This window comes from Channa argus, chromosome 7, assembly GCF_033026475.1.
Source record: "Channa argus isolate prfri chromosome 7, Channa argus male v1.0, whole genome shotgun sequence".
Lineage (NCBI taxonomy): Eukaryota > Metazoa > Chordata > Actinopteri > Anabantiformes > Channidae > Channa > Channa argus.
Window position 1 is genome coordinate 4430362 of NC_090203.1, and position 14185 is coordinate 4444546.

At 36.7% G+C, this 14185-nt stretch overlaps 2 long non-coding RNA genes across 2 annotated transcripts; both read right to left on the reverse strand.

The window, feature by feature from the left end:
- Positions 1–6803: 6803 nt before the first annotated feature.
- Positions 6804–8667, reverse strand: LOC137130600 (uncharacterized). The gene is made up of 3 exons (XR_010914868.1): positions 7580–8667; positions 7369–7457; positions 6804–7224 (listed from the first exon to the last, which is right to left on the reverse strand). It is a non-coding gene; the product is annotated as an uncharacterized lncRNA (long non-coding RNA).
- A 5-nt stretch (positions 8668–8672) lies between these two features.
- LOC137130599 (uncharacterized) lies at positions 8673–13244 on the reverse strand. The gene is made up of 3 exons (XR_010914867.1): positions 13192–13244; positions 11790–11837; positions 8673–9132 (listed from the first exon to the last, which is right to left on the reverse strand). It is a non-coding gene; the product is annotated as an uncharacterized lncRNA (long non-coding RNA).
- Between the last annotated feature and the right edge of the window lie 941 nt (positions 13245–14185).

The window sequence follows — 14185 nt, forward strand, 5'->3', positions numbered from 1 at the left end:
GGATTGCAATGGATTGTACAGGTGTATCTTATAAAGTGCCAGTGAGTGTATAGCTGCAATGGGGAATTAAAGGCTACTTCTCTGTTGATACATGTAAATGTCAACGCGGACGTACGTAGAGAAGGAAATTATGGGTAACCGTAGGTTGCAGAGGCCCCGACGCACACACCTCCCAAATCTCAACAATGTACTGTGCAAAGCTGTGTGTCAACGAAGCTGATTGGATAACGTCTGGAGGCAGGATCGAAATGAGAATAGAACCGAAAATCAACAGAAAAGTAGAACAAGAAACGTAACTGTTCACACCTATTCAATATTTGTATGTTTTATGATATATATTCTTTTGTTGTACTTCTGCTTTATTTAGTCTTTAGTTCATTCAGTTCGCTTTCACTGTATTTTGAGATGTGTATTTCAAATTGTGACTTTTTGAGTCCGAAAAATCATGAATGTAGTGGCAGAGGTGGATGTGTGTGTTTGTGTACTTTACACCTGCCTGTCCTGCTAAATATCCTTTTCCTTATCATGCGGATGCAGTGAAAAGACAACTAGCAGATTTCAAATATGAGGTTTAACGTTATGGTTTTAAGAAGGCCGCGGAGGCTAAAGCACAGATACTAAAACTCATGCAGGATCACATACACATCCCTACAGTGTATATGTTTAAGCCACAGCCATCTCTTGTTATAAACTATAGTTAAACTAAAACGCATCCATGCAGCCTTGTACACGACAATTAGCATTACACTGTGTATTCTGACATTTTTTCTATTGGAACCAGCATTAATTCTTTTCCCTCCAAATTAACTTCACCTATCAATGACCATAAAGTTATGTCTGGTTGGTGTAAACTCTATTAGGGTGTATGCAAAAATCACTTAGTATGAAAATGAAATAGTTGCTGATGTCTGGGTATGTGGTTTTTTTTATTTTTTATTCACCACAAAAAAAAAACCCCCTGTACAAATCACACAATACAAAACATAAATGCATAACAACAGTGAGGTATGACAAAAAGATGACATGTTACCTATGTACAGTGTATGTTTGCTTGTAAAGGTGCATCAGGGTTGAAGGATTGAGGAGGGGTAGTTAGGATGAGCAGAACGTGTATAATCAGAAGAGAAGCAACAGTTGGGGGGGGGGGGGGGGGGGGATACTGGGTAGGAGTATACATACTAAGGATATAAACATGTTGTAAGCATATATATTGTGTAATAATTATTTATGAGAACTGATAGTACATTCAGATATATTAGCTAAAAATGAACAAAGAGACAGAATATATCAAACAATTATTTTTTTATTAATTATGATGATAATAAAACTAATATAACAACATTAGCAATAATAGAAAGGATAGAAAACAAGTCATAGTTAAATAATATAATGATAAAGGTGTCTGTGTCAGTGGTTGTATGTATGTTTCAGCCCTGAGATAAACTAGCGCCCTGTTTAGGCTGTACCTCCCCTTTTGCCCATGACAGCTGGGAACAACTCCAAATGGATCAGAGGTTTAGATAATGGATGAAGGTGTATTTATATAAAATTGCATAGTGGGCTTTGTGCTACATGCAGCTTGGTGCAAACATTTGCATCCCCTTATTTTGTAATGGCAAAAACTGTAAAGCAAAGATTTGTTTTCATCACCCTAATATTTAATGCGCATTGAGCTTGTACAAATGTTCATAAGAAATGTGTTATTTTTTTCTTAATTCATCAAAGGGGATGCAAACTTTTGCACAAATTAAATTTTCATTACTTTACTGTAACTTTTTTTAATACATTCCTGTATAAGTTTTTTTCACTTGATGTTTGCACCTGCTGAATATGCGTTGTTTTTATGTTGGCTTTAGGGTTAGGTTGGCATCCCCCCTACATGTAAAATGCATGGTAAAGAAAGAGTGGAAAAATACTGAAACATGTTACCGCCACCAAAACATTTTTTAGCCCAGAATCTTACCGAAATGGATTGTTATACAGTATATCAGTCCTACCTGTTGTGTAGTGTTTGTGTATTTGATGGCTTTTGTGTCATGTCTAAATGCGTAGTTTGGTTCTGACAGTTTGAATTTGGAACAATTGTTCAGTTTTGCATTTGCATTTGGAGGGAAAAGGATCATAATTTCAGTAAATATCTACAGTAAACAGTGTCAACCATTCATTTAGCCTCTGGCCTTTGGATGGAACACAGGACCTCACATGGCCATCTTTCATTTTACAGTATTAGTCTTCATATTGTTATGTTACATTCTCTATACAGAGTACAGGTGAGAAATGCACTAAGACATCTTACTGTCTCTCAATGTCCTGATTGTTGACTCCTCTGAAAGTGAGACTTACACTTATGTACATGTGATTTTTCTTGGTTTTTTTAAGATTTTAAACAAACTTATTTCGCGTTGACATTTTGTAGCATTGTTTTTAGAATTTTGAGGAAAATAATAAATTTGATCCATGTGGGAATAAGGCTGCAACATAACAAAATGTGGAAGGAGTTAAGCGATTCGAATACTTTCTGGATACACTGTATGTGAATGTCCTGATTGTTGAGCCCACTAAAAGTGAGCGTTGTTACTTCCTCTGTTATGACTCTCTTGTTGGCCTTCCTCATCATACTCCTCTTCCTCACATTTCACCGTCCCTGAGATGTGCTCCTCTTTCTCCTGTGTTGTTACTGAAGTCACAATTCAACTCACACATGACACTTGCATTTGGAACTGGCTTTTAACTTAGAGGGTTTATCCCCAACCAGTGACTAAGCACAAGTGTGTACAGTCTTGACTTGTATTGTATTAACAACAGTTGTTAACAATAGTTGTGTTTAATCTTTGCGGCCTGTGTGTTGCCAATTTGCATCAGATCTCATCCCCGTGCACAATGTGTTTTGTTAGTGAAACTGTGTTTATAGTTTTGCCAAAAGGTCGGTCTCAGTAATGAATGTTATTGAAGAATTTGCAGAATAACTAGTTTTAGCAGTGTACAGTAATGTTGCAAAATTTGGGGTCTAGCGTTTTAGCAAAGCGGAAAACTGTAACAGGTTTGAATACAGTTTGATACTTTTTCCAACCTTTATTTACATTTTGTGTGACCAAAGAAAAAAATGAAGAGATTGCTGTCAGTGTGTACCAACAGTTCATTATTTTAACCTGTGGTTTAAAAAATGCCTTAAAAAGTCAAAATGTGCATTAGCAACAACATTGCTAATGCACATTTTGTTTTGCAGAATTCCTGCTTCCATTTTAAAGCAGAGTGATGTTCTAATGCCTTTAGGTTGTTTAGAAAGCAAATACTCACCACTTTAAATCCAGCTGTTGGGTGTTTTGAGGATGTTTCCTATTTGCAAAAAATGCGACTTAATCTGTTATCTTCAACTCCTTGGTGCCCAAAGTTGCAAAGTTTTTGATGCCGGAATCAGTCAGGCTTGCAGGTAAATATCCCCCGACACACCAAGACTGAGCCAGTTCTGTGGCCTTTGTGCTGAAAGGCCACTTCTAATGTTGTATTATTAGAGATTGACAGACTTGTATTTAAATATACAAATCAGCCATTTGGCAAAGGTCACATTGGTTCTACTTGATGAAAGCCAAACAACCTTCTTTTGTTTCATAGTGTGTCGAAAATTTAAATTTTTTTATCACTTTTCCTGAATAATCTGGTGCTGATGACCTGTCATGTTTATATATAAAAAAAATAATAAACACATATACTGAAATCTCCTCCCATTTTCTCAAAATGGTAAACATTAAACCCAAAGTTCAAGCTGTAATTAACAAACCTCTGACTTGTCTTGTAAAATCCAAAACAATTTTAACTTTGCTCAAACCAAACACTGCTGTCAGACGACACACAAACCCAGCCAATGCACAGGCAATACGCAAGAAAATGCAAAAACCCTGTTCTCTTTGCATGGCAGGTAAAAAATCTGACATAGTTTTTGCATATTTTTGTATTTATAAATCTATGTTTGTTTATATGTATACTAGAAAAATGGCAAAAGCGCTGGTCTTGCAATGGACTACATGTCATTTTATAGTATTTGAGGTACTTTTACATACTTTAATGTTGTATTGACAAGTTTCCTACTATATGTCTACTGTACTGTACTGCATCATGCAGGTGTACAGTGCATCCAGAAAGTATTTGAATTGCTTAACTTTTTCTCCATTTTGTTATGTTACAGCCTTATTTCAAAATTGATTAATTTCATTATTTTCCTCAGAATTCTACAAACAATGCCCGATAATAACAACATGATATTTTTTTTAAATCTTTGCAAATCTATTAAAAATACAAAATGAAAAATCACATTTACATAAGTATTCACCGCCTCTGCTTAATACTCTTTGCAGTACCTCTCGAGCTCCATCAGGTTGGATGGGGAGCGTCGGTGCACAGAGATGTTCAATTGGGTTCAAGTCTGGTCTCTGGCTGGGCCACTCAAGGACATTCACAGAGTTGTCCCGTAGCCACTCCTTTGTTATCTTGGCTGTGTGCTTAGGGTCTTTGTCTTGTTGAAAGATAAACCGTTGCCCTATTCTGAGGTCCAGAGCTCTCTGGAACAGGTTTTCATCAAAGACGTCTCTGTACATTGCTGCATTCATCTTTCCCTCAATCCTGACTAGTCTCCCAGTTCCTGCCACTGAAAAACTTCCCCACAGCACGATGCTGCCACCACCAAGCTTTACTGTAGGAATGGTATTGGTTTCTTCCAAACATGACACAAGACGTCAATCTTTGTTTCACCGGACCAGAGAATCTTGTTTTACATGGTCTGAAAGTCCTTTAGGTAGGATGTCATGGTCTTCTTACGGAGGAGTGGTTTCCGTCTGGTCACTCTACAATACAGGCCTGATTGGTGGAGTGCTGCAGACATGGTTGTTCTTCTGGAAGGGAAGAGAAATGCTGGAGCTCTTTCAAAGTGACCATCGTGTTCTTGGCCACCAACCTGAATAAGGTCCTTCTTTCTCGATCGCTCAGTTTCCTCTCTAGGAAGATTCCTGGTGGTTCCAATCTTCTTCAATTTACAGATGATAGAGGCCACTGCGCTCATTAGGACCATCAATGCTACAGAAATGTGTGTCATGGCAAAGGCAGACAATACTTATGTACGTGTGATTTTTTTCGTTTTTTATTTGCAATAGATTTGCAAACAACAAGGTAGATATGTCTGCAGTGAAAGCCTGTGCAAGCATCACAGGGGAAGATAGAAAATGTGATCATGTCCATTTACCACAAAATAATATTTATGATGATTGTTTGACTTAATGTTCATCTGACTAATTACTTTTGATCGTCCTTTAAACTATACTGTATTCATTGGATCATATCTCAAAGCCTTTCTATTTCCGTATTGATTTAAAGTAACCCAAACTAAAAGCTAAGACATTGTATAGTCATGTAGTATGTAGTATTATGTATATTTCAAAGGTTTTTTTTGCTTTTTTTTTTTTTAATTAAAAATATTATCAGCTAATAAATGCTGTGGTGTCATCATGGATTAATCACCTGTCAGCACATAAATTGGTTAGAATCAGCTACATCTTTAATAACAGCAACTGTGGACCTTTTAATTTGTATTAATGTATGTTTGCCATAATAATCACAATCAGTATTGTTTAAATAAATTGTTTTTTTGAAGTTGAAAATTTAGTCGATCATTTTCTTAGCCCACTGCTTGTACCTTTTTTATATCAATCAGTTAATTAATTTTGTGTTGGCCCTGAGATAGACTGCCAACCTGTCCAGAGTATACCGTGCCTCTTGCCCAATGACAGCTGGGATAGGGTTCAGCGCCCTGACCCTAAACAGGATATGCGATTACAGATAATGGATAGATGAAATTTCTGCTTTTTAAATAGACTAAAATACACAGACTGGCACTCAATGCGAAAAACAAAGAAAGTAAAAAGAATACAGAAAATGTAACTTGTTCATTCTAATATATATTTTCCATACAAATTAATTTACATGTTTATAAAAAGTGTAAATTAATTTAATGAATCTGCATATGGCAATACACACTGCTATTGCTACTCAATGATAACCAACCACTGAATTAACCATCTGGTGCACAAAGCTGGAACCGTACACATTTGCAGATACATTTTCATATGCAAACCTGCTTTGCCAGAAATCTGGCTAAGGTCAGCCTGTGGTACAAAAGTAAAATGTTTCAGCATCTCGACTGAAATTTAATCCTCGTTTAGTGTGGATTGCTTTGGCATGTGGTGCTCACTTGTTTGTCTGATTAAACACAGCTGAATTTCCGGCATCTGATAACTCCTCCTGGAGGTCTTTCTTTTCTGTAAAATGTAATGATACACTTTATAGGACCCAGCTTCGGTTATGGTTAGGCCACGATTCACAACCGTGTCCAAGTTTCAGGTTTTCCTTTTTAAATATCTGGTTGCTGAGTTTGTGCAGGGGCAATATGATTGGTAATCTTGGGGATCCATTTTTAAAGCCAATGTTTACACATACTGTGCTAATTGATGCAATTAGTGTTCAGAGATTTACACAATTGTGATTTACAATGATATTTAAATGAGACTACTAGAATTGACTTTAATTATTTGGAGTCATGTTGTTGATACGGGCGTAGGCAGTTTTCAGATTTGTGTGCTTATAGTTCAATTTGTTGTGTGTAAAATGGAGAACAACTGTGAAGTGTGTCACTCAGCAGCACATGGACAAACAACCAAGCTAACAGAAATGCACAGCCACAAAAATGGAAACAAAAATGAGGCCAACACCCCAAAATGTATTTTAATTTACATTTGGTTGCAAAACTATTATGAGTGAACAACTATGTGTATTATTTCTGACATTGTTGCTAGCAAACAACCATATTTTCACAAAATAGCATTTACATATTTATTTTTCCAATTATGTTTTACTAAAAAACAAATGCAATCACTGACTGGACCTGGATTTTAATTATGTTTAGTACAACACAAACAGTTGTACATGGATAGGTGAAATGCAAAATGCAAGACTTTGACTCCAGGTTGCAGGTTTTGCATCCAGACATGTTTATGGAGGTTAGGTTATGGCATGAAAGGCACTTTAAGGTAAAGTTAATAAGGATTCAAGGCTTGATTTAGCTTTGTTGTGCACTGTGTATTAAAAAAGTTAGGTGCACAGATTTTTTTCTGTCTCCTGTTTCCTGGGCTGAACTCTCCACCGCAGCGTTCTGTAAGGCAATCCTAACACAGCATCTAGCTGAGAAGCAATAAAGGACATTTATATATCTCATCTCTAACTTCTATAGTGTTATCTACATTAATAAACTTTGTACACCTTCATTTAATCATTCTCTGTAAATTTCCTGTGTTAAAGACAAAACAAAGAGGGAGAAAAATGTACCTTTTTGAGAAGCTCGGTGTCAACAGCTGGATCCATCAGGTCAGCGCTAGTCTGAATCTTTATCTTTACAATCTTCTGCTCTGTTAGATCTAAAGAGTCCAGTAAACACACAATCACAAACCAAACTGGTGGATGCAATAAATTTATTTTTTTTATAGAATACATTTTTTTTAAAAAGGCAAACCGAACTCTCCATGCACTGAATTATTACCTTGATGGCAGATGAAAGCGTTCATGTTCTGACAGTTGTCGTCCTGCCACTCATGTAGATTATTTTCACTCACACAGTACTGGTTAGTGTTATAGTTATCTGGCTGTCCAGTTTGCCAGTTTCTGAATGAGCTGTTGCTGGAATCAGACCATTTCCATGCCAGTCGGTACAGACCAATCCATGCATAATTATTGCTCGGTATTGCTTTAAAGACATTTGCATTGTCTACAGAACTTTCAATTGTTGGTAAGTCTGTGAAGTGTAGTCTGCAGTAACTTTGGGCATCAGTCCATGTTACTGGATTTGGGAAGAACACGTAGTTTTTTGTATTTTGAAGTGTCTCTGCAACAGAAAGAAAATGAAACAAGTGTAATTATAATTCAAGTAAATGAAATTATGTTTTCATTTAATGCAGTTCCTACCATATAGACTATATGCACACGAATCAGGCATACCATTATGACCAACTGTGCAATTTAATGCTTTGGCCACCCCATTTAAAATGAACGAGGCAAAACATTAGAACCACCTATTTTTATAATGCACTCCACTGTGACCTCAATAATAAACATATTGATTAATTAGAAGGGATATGCAATAATAAAATATTTTAGACCTTTAAATATTAGCAGAGTTGTGAGAAAGTTTGTTGTATTGCTAAGTAAATGTTCCTGTCCACATATTATAAACTTGGCATAACAGTTTCATTTTTCTTTTAAAACTGCCAACATGTTTTTTGCTGTAAAATATGAAATTGCACTTTGGTTAGGGTTAGTAAAAAATTGAATTATCTCACTGCTTTTAGTGAATTTTTTTTTAGGGAATTTGTTCTGTTATTCAACAGAACATTCTTAGAAAATATTTGCTTAAGTCATAAACTGATATTTCTAATATTCTCTTGTTAGTTTTTTCATAATAGTGAGGTGTATCTTTGTATCTGAAATTGAGGACTACTGTTCAGTCAGTACGATTCATTTTTATAGTGCCTGCAATGAATCACTAAAAAAATGTGTTTTCAAAATAGATACATTTATTATAAATAATGTTAGCTTCAGATTAGACCAGATGTTGTTAAAAGGTTATTGTGCTGTAGTTGATTCATTTAATGAATAAAATTAAGTTAAAATTCATCAACTTAATTTCTTTACCTGTATAACAGACGAAACTAGACACAGTGGCACATGATATATCATTCCAATACCCATAAATGTTTATCATCCCACAGTATTCTATATATTGATCATTAGGCTGATAATGTGCCCAGTTTTTATAGCCAGTTTTGCTTCCTTCACCAGTCGCTGACCATCTCCAGGAGTTGGCATCGTTTCCCATGATTTGGAACCAGCCATTTGGGTCATCATTCAGTCCAATCCAGGCCACTGAGGTGATGGAGGTAGGTCTGTTTAACCTGCTGATTTCTTCCATGCTTCTGATGGTAGCAAGGTCGGTATAATTTGTTCTACAGTACTTTTGAGCAGTGGCCCAGGTCATCTTCAAGTTGACATAGTGGAACTTACGAATAAGAGAGGATGAGGAGGAGGAGATGCAAAAGACTAGGGATTGACAATAGCATATGTTTAGACTAGTACAGAATTTATCATAAATCAAGACAGAACAAAAATGTTGCAATGCCATTAGCGCTTTAAAGTTGTGATTAGATGCTCGTCACGCTGGTCCTCAGCTAAATGCTCAGATTTGTCCCTCTTGACCATTTGTGGCACTAAAATGCAGCTTGTGTGTTAAAGCATCACAAAGTATACTCATAGTGCTGGGTTTGAACCTGCTTTCTGGCAAAAGCCTTTTCAGGTGGAGAGGGTATGCTGCCCAGTCACCATATTAATCCAAAGATCAAGATTAATATTGCAACTAAATAACTAGTAGGTGTGAATTTTTGTCTGTCTCTATGTATCCACCATGTGATAGACTGACAAATTGATCAAGGTGCCATTCACCAAATGTCAGTTGGAACCCAGATACCAAAATCATTCTGGTGAATATTTATATATCTTCTGGCTTAATACTTCCACACGTGGGCCACTTCCAAATCTTGCTGCCAGTTAACCAACACTGGACAGCCAGAAATGTTCCAGATATTAAGGTTTTTATATAGACTCAGGCTAAGGATCCATGTGTATTCTCAGCCAGAAGCTTTAACTAGGAGCCTTTTGCTTTAAAGGGCCCCGTGCAATCCTCTAAGTTGGCCTTATCCAGGTAGCGCCTCACCTTTGACCAATTACCTGGATCAGGTGTGTTCAGTCAACACCAACCTGGAAGACACTATCTTAGATTAGGCTGGGGTGGGGAAGACAAAGAAAACAAGTATCTTCCAACTTTTGATTTACTGGACACACGTGATCCAGATAATCAGCAGTGGGTAGGGCACTAGTTAGGTAGGGTGGACCAGGTTTGGGAACCACTAGGATGAGTAGTGGCAGTGATGGGTAAATGAAACTGATACTTAAGATATGCTGCTCCACTCAGTATGTACTTACTTGTAGCCCTAGCAAATAATCACAGGATTTCTCTTGTAGCAGTTTTTGTTTTACTGCGTGGCATTGTCACTTTTACTTACTGTATATATTAACAATAAATTAAATACAGATTATATTGTCCCCTACTAATGTAGGGGACTGTACTGTTGTACAACAACAACAACAAAAAACAAACAACAACAACAATAATAACATTTTGGAGATTCTCTGTGACTGTAGTTTTTTTTTTGCCACACTTTGATCATTAACTCTTTAATAGAAACCAGGTTCACTAAAGTCGGTTGACAAATGTAAACGTTATAACGCTAAACCCGGAACTCCCGCCTTTAATGTTTACAAGCCGAGCTTGCCACGTCCAATATGGCGGCGACGTTGACGTACGTTCCAGCCGGCGATGTCGCGTCCAGAGTCGTCGCTCGCTAACGAACATGTAAGTTATTAAGAAAAGCAGATTTGGCCACTAAACAACACTAAACGGTCTCTGGTTACGAAAATTGCGGCAACGTTTGTGTGACGTTTGTTATGTGACCTAACAACAACGTCAATGTTAAAAATACAGTTGATACTTAATACTGATGGTAAATGAACAACCAAGTCAAGCTAACGTTAGTTATAGATAGTGTTGCGAATATTAGCTAAAAAGCTTTTTTCTTTTTTTAAGTCACCTATCAGCTGTCAACAAACTTGGAAGAAACTTCACTTCCTCGTGAAAGAAAACGGGCTTCAGTCTGATAATGTAAGTCTGATACTTTTCCAGTGTCTCTCTTTCACAGGTAACGTTACGTTTGTTCTTCTGGCTCTGTGTGACTAACGCTAAAGTCTCCCCGTGTAGTTGCTGATGGGGTTAAACTTTTTTCAAAAATTTGTACTATAGTACTATTTGTACTATAGTAATAATAAATGGTGGAAAATAACAAAGTACAAGTACTTCGTTACTGTACGGAGTTTTACTTCACTACATCGAACAGAAAATATCTGTACTTTAATCCTCTTAAATGTAAACATGTTGCTTGCCCTTGTTTTAACTTTACTAGTCTCCCACCCTATATTTGGACAGAACACTATAGTTGGACAGAACAGGGGGCATAGTGGTGCAGTGGTAGAGCATTGGGTTGGGATGCAGAAGGCCGCAGGTGCAAATTCCACCCCACCAGGCGTGGCCCCGCCCTGAGTCCAATTGCAACCTTGGTCCCGAGCCCAGATAAAAGGGGGGGGGGTTGCGACAGGATAGAGCATCCAGCGTAAAAACACGTGTTCTGCTGTGGCGACCCCTGAAGGGACAAGCCGAAAGCCATTGATCTTGGACAAAACATCTTAGTTTTTAGAATATTTTGATGTGGCAAAACAACTAGCAGATTATAGACTTAAAACACCTTTAACTATACCGTTGTTTATAGTCTGGTGGATTGTCTTTATCCTAGAATCTAACATCTACACATGGATGCTTCGAACATGGACTGTGTGGTTGGGACACACAGCCACATGTTCAGCATGTGGGAAGTGACTTGTTCTGTGACCTGATGATGTCTGGTGAAAGTCCTCAACAGTCGAAGAAGCACGACACATAAAAATACATTGAAGATTAGCATTGTGTTTCACCACTACTATGTTTTTTTACCCGAGCTGAAAAGATAATAAGAACGGTGGTACAGCCTCCAAAACCAAAGAGCAAACCACATTTTAAAATGATGTAGACAAAGAAGAACTGCTGATCTTACCAAAGAAGAGCAGAGTCAGAGACATGTTGTGATCCATTTATGACTTTTCTACAAACAAAGAGAATATATTAAATGGTAAATAGTCTGGACAAATATAGCGCTTTTCTACCTACTGGCACACAAAGAGCTATACACTGCTTCTTGTTCACCCTTTTATGCTCACAATGACACACACACTCGTGGGGAGTGTGTGTATACACAATTTATACTTCTATGACAAAGCAGTAATCTGTTTAAGGTGTATCATGCCTTTTGTGGCATTGACAGCAGCTGGGATTTGTTTCCGCACCCTTCACAACCCTAAACAAAGTAAGCAGGAAAGATAATGATAGATATCATCATATCATCATAAGATATCATCTTAACAATTTGAGGAAGAAGTCCTTTTTTTACTTTACTGACACTGTGCACTTAAGCTGATCTCTAGAAATGTGGGCAAAGTCTAACTACCCAAAAGCTTTAGTGAATGCTTACCCATCCTTTTCTTTATATGCCTTCATAATTGTAGAAAACATAGCATTTTTAGTTCGTTCCCCTGGCCCCTCAAACATCTATAGTTTAAACATGATTTGACAAACAAAGCTTCTCTTTGCAACCATGTTTCCTTCTATATCAGTCATATTTTAAACAGGTGAACAAACCTCTGAGTTGATCAAATCTACCGGAGTGAATATGGTCAAACCACAAATTTGCTAATATTTGATTGCTGTAGTACAGAATCTGAAGTATCAAATATATGTTGCATTAGTTGGACATGTTATTATGATGGTTCTAGGTAAACGGGATGTACTCATTTGGAAGTCAAATTATATTTTTAATGGGGTATTTCAGTGACTTAATTTTCTGCAAACTGAAATAAAGCCATTTTTGAACCGTTGAAACTGTAGTTCAATCTACCCTACACAGTTATCTACTCGTGCTGCATTTTACCAAATAAATGCTATTTTTGCATACTTGATCAAGTTTAATCTCTTTCCTAAACTGTTTATTTATAAGCCAGAGCAAAAATCAATTCTAGATGAGGGAGCAATACAATTTTCTTCAGTGACATCAGCAAACATTAAGTACAGCCTTATAATGTATAAAGAATATACCCCAGCCAGCTCAAATAAATATTATTTACCAAAGGGCCTAATTCAGAGAGACAAAATGTCTCTTCTATGTATAGGTTGATAATGTACACGGCTGATCAACAATTATTTGTCTTATAGGCAAAATAATTCAAAAAATATTTTAAAAGCAACCGTGCCATGTCATGACATTATAATTATTTCTATTAACACAACTGACCCAATAGTAACTTGTAGCTATTTCTCATTAGGTACTTAACTTCTTTTCTTATAGCATTTACACTGGCAATTTAACCGTCATTAATTCCTTGGAAGTGTAAAGGGATACTCACAACTTTAAAATCCAGCGGTTGATTGGTGATATATGAATGCTTTGTAGTGAAGCTTCCAAAAATAAAGATGTCTGCTTTTCCCTTTGGATTTATACAGAGTCCTCTTGCCTTCATTTTCATATGCAAAGAATGGCTCCCTGGAAGTTTACATTTTGTGTTACAGGGGCATGTGTCAGTAATGCAGTTTAATATGGTAATAGAAAGAGCAAATCTAAAGTATATGTAGTTAAAGATTTGCATTATTGTTCAATCTGTTTATTATTTTCAGTCAATTTATTTACAGGTGGAATTACAAAATGCTTTTTATTCAGGGGTCCAAAATATTTTCAAAAGTCATTTTGTCTGACCAACATTTCAGACTTTAAATATGAGCTTTTTAGTTTAGGCACAAAACGGCAAACCCTCACATTGGTCTTTGGAAATAATATTCTTGCATTGAAAATTGCAAAATTATATTAATAATTACTTGATTATGCCAGATTTGCTCTGCTTGCATTTAAAAATGTGTGCTGAAACATTAGGACCAGCTCTTCTTATAATGCACTCTAGTGCAACTCCACTACCCACTTTGACCTCAGTAGTAAACGCATAGTAGAAATGTTACCTTTCTGACAGTTTCAACTTAAAAACTGAGAAATTATAACACTTTAAAGGTTGAATAATAGCAGAGCTGCTGTATTGGATTGCAATAGATTGTACAGGTGTATCTTATAAAGTGCCAGTGAGTGTATAGCTGCAATGGGGAATTAAAGGCTGATTTATACTTCTCTGTTGATGCATGTAAATGTCAACGCGGACGTAAGTAGAGAAGGAAATTATGGGTAACCGTAGGTTGCAGAGGCCCCGTCGCACACACCTACGTAACTGTTCACACCTATACAATATTTGTATGTTGTATGATATATATTCTATTGTTGTACTGCTGCTTTATTTAGTCTTTAGTGTACTAGCTTGATTTCACTGTGTTTTGAGATGTGTATTTCAAATTGTGACT